The sequence below is a fragment of the Rutidosis leptorrhynchoides genome, chromosome 11 (assembly GCF_046630445.1).
Source record: "Rutidosis leptorrhynchoides isolate AG116_Rl617_1_P2 chromosome 11, CSIRO_AGI_Rlap_v1, whole genome shotgun sequence".
Taxonomy (NCBI): Eukaryota; Viridiplantae; Streptophyta; class Magnoliopsida; order Asterales; family Asteraceae; genus Rutidosis; species Rutidosis leptorrhynchoides.
The window spans coordinates 334355646-334361920 of NC_092343.1; positions in this window are offsets into that span (position 1 = coordinate 334355646).

Sequence of the window (6275 nt, forward strand, 5' to 3'; positions counted from 1 at the left end):
TAAGTTTATCATAGTTTTTAATTATCTAACCCAAAACAGCCCCTGGTTTCACTACGACGGTGTATGTCCGGTTTTACGGTGTTCTTCATGTTTCCAGGTTTTAAATCATTAAGTTAGCATATCATATAGATATAGAACATGTGTTTAGTTGATTTTAAAAGTTAAGTTAGAAGGATTAACTTTTTTTGCGAACAAGTTTAGAATTAACTAAACTATGTTCTAGTGATTACAAGTTATAATCGTCGAATAAGATAGTTTTATATATATGAATCGAATGATGTTATGAACATCATTAATACCTCAAGTATAGTAGGTAAACCTACTGGAAATAACAAAAAATGATCTAGAGCTTCAAAGGATCTTGGATGCCTTGGAAGTTCTTGAAGTAGAATCATGACACAAAAACAAGTTCAAGTAAGATTTTCTACTCGAATTAAGATAGTTATAGTTATAGAAATTGAATCAAAGTTTGAATATGAGTATTACCTTGAATTAGAATGATAACCTACTGTAAGTAACAAAGGTTTCTTGATCTTAGATGATTACTTGGAATGGATTAGAAAGCTTGGAAGTATACTTGCAAACTTGAAAGTATTCTTGATTTTATGAAACTAGAACTTATAGAATTTATGAAGAACACTTAGAACTTGAAGATAGAACTTGAGAGAGTTCAATTAGATGAATAAAATTGAAGAATGAAGGTGTTTTTAAGTGTTTTAGGTCGTGATATATGGATTAGATATAAAGGATATGTAAGTTTGTTTTCTTGTAACTAAGTCATGAATGATTAATAATATTTTTGTAATCTTGCTAAATAATTCATACTAGATTACAAAGAATGTTTCCCACATGTTTGATGACTCATTAAGGGCTGCTAAGAGCTGATCATTGAAGTGGATATACCAATAGTATGTACATCTAGGAGCTGTGTATTGTACGAGTACGAATATGGTTGCATACGAGTAGAATTATTGATGAAAATGAATGAGAATGCAATTGTAAGCATTTTTGTTAAGTAGAAGTACTTTGATATGTGTCTTGAAGTCTTTCAAAAGTGTACTAATACTTCTTAATATACCACATGTATATACATTTTAACTGAGTCGTTAAGTCATCGTTAGTCGTTACATGTAAGTGTTGTTTTGAAACCTTTAAGTTAACGATCTCATTTAATGTTGTTAACCCATTGTTATTATATCTAATAAGATGTTAAATTATTACATTATCATGATATTAAGATGTATGAATATATCTTAATATGATATATATACATTAAAATGTCGTTACAACGATAATCGTTACATATATGCCTCGTTTCAAAATTCTTAAGTTAGTAGTTTTGTTTTACATATGTAGTTCATTGTTAACATACATAATGATAAATATAATTATCATTTTATCATGTTAAATATAGTGTAACAATACCTTAATATGATACATATGTATTTAGTAAGACGTTGTTATAACGATAATCGTTATATATATCGTTTCGAGTTTCTTAACTTAGTAATGTCATTTTTATGTATTTAACTCATTGTTAATATACCTAGTGATATACTTACTTATCATAATATCATGTTAACTATATATATATATATATATATATATATATATATATATATATATATATATATATATATATATATATATATATCCATATATATATATATTATCATATAGATTTTACAAGTTTTAACTTCGTGAATCGCCGGTCAACTTGGGTGGTCAATTGTCTACATGAAACTCATTTCAAATAATCAAGTCTTAACAAGTTTGATTGCTTAACATGTCGGAAACATTTAATCATGCAAAAATAGTTTTCATTTAATATATATAATCATGGAAAAGTTCGGGTCACTACATGTTTGTACTTTTATGGTATATGTAAAAAAAAAATTGCTTGTAATGTTTGTTAATTATCTTTTACGAATCTAATCCTCTTCTATTTTACAGTATAAAAACACAAAATGGATGTTAAGGATAGATGACCGAATATTTTAGAAGACCTACCAGGGGATATGATTGATGAAATCTTGTCTAGAGTCGGTCAGAATTCATCGACACAATTATTTATAGAGAAATTAGTTTGTCGAACATTTGAAAGACATTCCAGGCATGCCTTAGTTTATAAAAGGCTTTCCTTCGATAGATGGTGTATATAACATTGGGGAGATCCTAAGTTACGCCGTGTTTTCTTTAAGGCCTTGAGTGCAGGAAACCCAAATGGAATTTTACGCTACGGGTTGAGAGCCTATTTTGACTCCACGTATCCCAACATAGGACTTCGTGCATTAGAAAGAGCTTCAAACATGCAATTTAAAGAAGCATGTTATGTTTACGGTTTAGTAATGTTCGTTTCTCACCAAATTGATAAAAAGAACATCGGGTTGCAACTTCTAAATAAAACATTCCCACAAGTGACGGATTTAGTAGTTGGGGTAAGAAATAAGATTTTTAGATTGTTACAAGGCTGTTGGGCATTACGTAACCCCCGTCCTTTTGACGATGTTACAACATGCTGCCTAGCCAACGGCCACAACGGTTATTCTCCACAAGACCAAGGATGGGAAATAATATTAGTAAAACCAGAAATGCATGACTTATTTCTGGACTTATGAATTACGTGTCTTTATTGCCTTTGTTGAACGACTTGCGTTAAACTAGAATTTTCTTTGCAACTATCTTGTATCAAAGTTATTGTGTGCTATAATTCATGCTTTATGTAAAATAGCAGTATTGTAAGTTGTTAAATATTGTATAGAAGTTTGAACGCGGAATATTATTATTATTATCAGTTTTTCTTATAGAATGGAAGTAGTTGAATTGTATATTAGCTATTAAGTATGAACTTAACAGGTAGGTAGTACCCGAATTAAAACTTATAATACGCTAATATGAAGAAAAAGCTTTTATAAATGAGTTCATATTATGCTACAAAATACTATTGACTACTCTTTAAAATTCTATATGATTAACTTATTTCTTTTGGCTATTTTTGAAGGAAATGGCACCGCCGACTCGTCAGAACTTGAATATGAGCGAGGAAGACTTCCGTGTTTTCCTTGCAGCAAACATAGCAGCAGTGCAGGCCGCCATGCAAAATAACAATAACTTCGGATCTAGCAGTGGAACTAATTCCACAAGAAATCGTGTAGATGCTGCTACAAAGAATTCACTGCCTGCAAACCTTTGGAATTTGATGGAAACGAAGGACTAATCGGATTGAAAAGGTGGACCGAGAAGGCCGAATCGGTGTTCACCATAAGTAAATGTACCTAAGAAGATAGGGTGAAGTACGCTACGCATACCTTTACAGGTACTGCGTTAACATGGTGGAACACCTATCTCGAGCAGGTGGGACAAGATACTGCTTACGCACTACCGTGGTCAGCATTCAAACACATGATGACTGAGCAGTAACGTCCTAGAAACGAGGTCAATAAGCTCAAGGTAGAGCTTAGAGAGTTACGAATGCAAGGATTCGATATTACCACGTACGAACGATGATTCACAGAGTTGTACCTATTGTGTCCAAGAGTGTTCGAAGATGAAAAAGAGAAGATTGACGCATTTGTAAAAGGGTTACCTGAAAGGATTCAGGAGGATGTGAGTTTAAACTAGCCTACCTCCATACAAAAGGCAAGTAGAATGGCTCACAAACTTATGAACCAGATTGAGGGAAGAATTAAAGAGCAGGCGGCCGAGAAGGCCAAAATGAAGCAAGTTAAGAGAAAGTGGGAAGAAAACAGTGATAAGGGTCACCAATCCAACAACAACAACAATCATTACAACCACCACAACAACCGCAACATTAACCGCAACAACAATCTCAATCCCAACAACAACTACAATAACTGAAATGTCCCGTTCTTATTGATTAAAAACGTTCCATATTAATTAATTTCGTTGCGAGGTTTTGACCTCTATATGAGACGTTTTTCAAAGACTGCATTCATTTTAAAAAAAAACCATAACCTTTATTTCATAAATAAAGGTTTAAGAAGCTTTACGTAGATTATCAAATAATGATAATCTAAAATATCCTGTTTACACACGACCATTACATAATGGTTTACAATACAAATATGTTACATCGAAATCAGTTTCTTGAATGCAGTTTTTACACAATATCATACAAACATGGACTCCAAATCTTGTCCTTATTTTAGTATGCAACAGCGGAAGCTCTTAGTATTCACCTGAGAATAAACATGCTTTAAACGTCAACAAAAATGTTGGTGAGTTATAGGTTTAACCTATATATATCAAATCGTAACAATAGACCACAAGATTTCATATTTCAATACACATCCCATACATAGAGATAAAAATCATTCATATGGTGAACACCTGGTAACTGACATTAACAAGATGCATATATATAAGAATATCCCCATCATTCCGGGACACCCTTCGGATATGATATAAATTTCGAAGTACTAAAGCATCCGGTACTTTGGATGGGGTTTGTTAGGCCCAATAGATCTATCTTTAGGATTTGTGTCAATTAGGGTGTCTGTTCCCTAATTCTTAGATTACCAGACTTAATAAAAAGGGGCATATTCGATTTCGATAATTCAACCATAGAATATAGTTTCACGTACTTGTGTCTATTTTGTAAATCTTTTATAAAACCTGCATGTATTCTCATCCCAAAAATATTAGATTTTAAAAGGGGACTATAACTCACTTTCACAGATTTTTACTTCGTCGGGAAGTAAGACTTGGCCACTGGTTGATTCACGAACCTATAACAATATATACATATATATCAAAGTATGTTCAAAATATATTTACAACACTTTTAATATATTTTGATGTTTTAAGTTTATTAAGTCAGCTGTCCTCGTTAGTAACCTACAACTCGTTGTCCACAGTTAGATGTATAGAAATAAATCGATAAATATTATCTTGAATCAATCCACGACCCAGTGTATACGTATCTCAGTATTGATCACAACTCAAACTATATATATATTGGAATCAACCTCAACCCTGTATAGCTAACTCCAACATTCACATATAGAGTGTCTATGGTTGTTTCGAAATATATATAGATGTGTCAACATGATAGGTCGAAACATTGTATACGTGTCTATGGTATCTCAAGATTACATAATATACAATACAAGTTGATTAAGTTATGGTTGGATTAGATTTGTTACCAATTTTCACGTAGCTAAAATGAGAAAAATTATCCAATCTTGTTTTACCCATAACTTCTTCATTTTAAATCCGTTTTGAGTGAATCAAATTGATATGGTTTCATATTGAACTCTATTTTATGAATCTAAACAGAAAAAGTATAGGTTTATAGTCAGAAAAATAAGTTACAAGTCGTTTTTGTAAAGGTAGTCATTTCAGTCGAAAGAACGACGTCTAGATGACCATTTTAGAAAACATACTTACACTTTGAGTTTAACCATGATTTTTGGATATAGTTTCATGTTCATAAGAAAAATCATTTTCCCAGAAGAACAACTTTTAAATCAAAGTTTATCATAGTTTTTAATTAACTAACCCAAAACAGCCCGCGGTGTTACTACGACGGCGTAAATTCGGTTTTACAGTGTTTTTCGTGTTTCCAGGTTTTAAATCATTAAGTTAGCATATCATATAGATATATAACATGTGTTTAGTTGATTTTAAAAGTCAAGTTAGAAGGATTAACTTTTATTTGCGAACAAGTTTAGAATTAACTAAACTATGTTCTAGTGATTACAAGTTTAAACCTTCGAATAAGATAGCTTTATATGTATGAATTGAATGATGTTATGAACATCATTACTACCTTAAGTTCCTTGGATAAACTTACTGGAAAAGAGAAAAATGGATCTAGCTTCAACGGATCCTTGTATGGCTCGAAGTTCTTAAAGCAGAATCATGACACGAAAACAAGTTCAAGTAAGATCATCACTTGAAATAAGATTGTTATAGTTATAGAAATTGAACCAAAGTTTGAATATGATTATTACCTTATATTAGAATGATAACATACTGTAAGAAACAAAGATTTCTTGAGGTTGGATGATCACCTTACAAGATTGGAAGTGAGCTAGCAAACTTGAAAGTATTCTTGATTTTATGTAACTAGAACTTGTAGAATTTATGAAGAACACTTAGAACTTGAAGATAGAACTTGAGAGAGATCAATTAGATGAAGAAAATTGAAGAATGAAAGTGTTTGTAGGTGTTTTTGGTCGTTGGTGTATGGATTAGATATAAAGGATATGTAATTTTGTTTTCATGTAAATAAGTCATGAATGATTACTCAT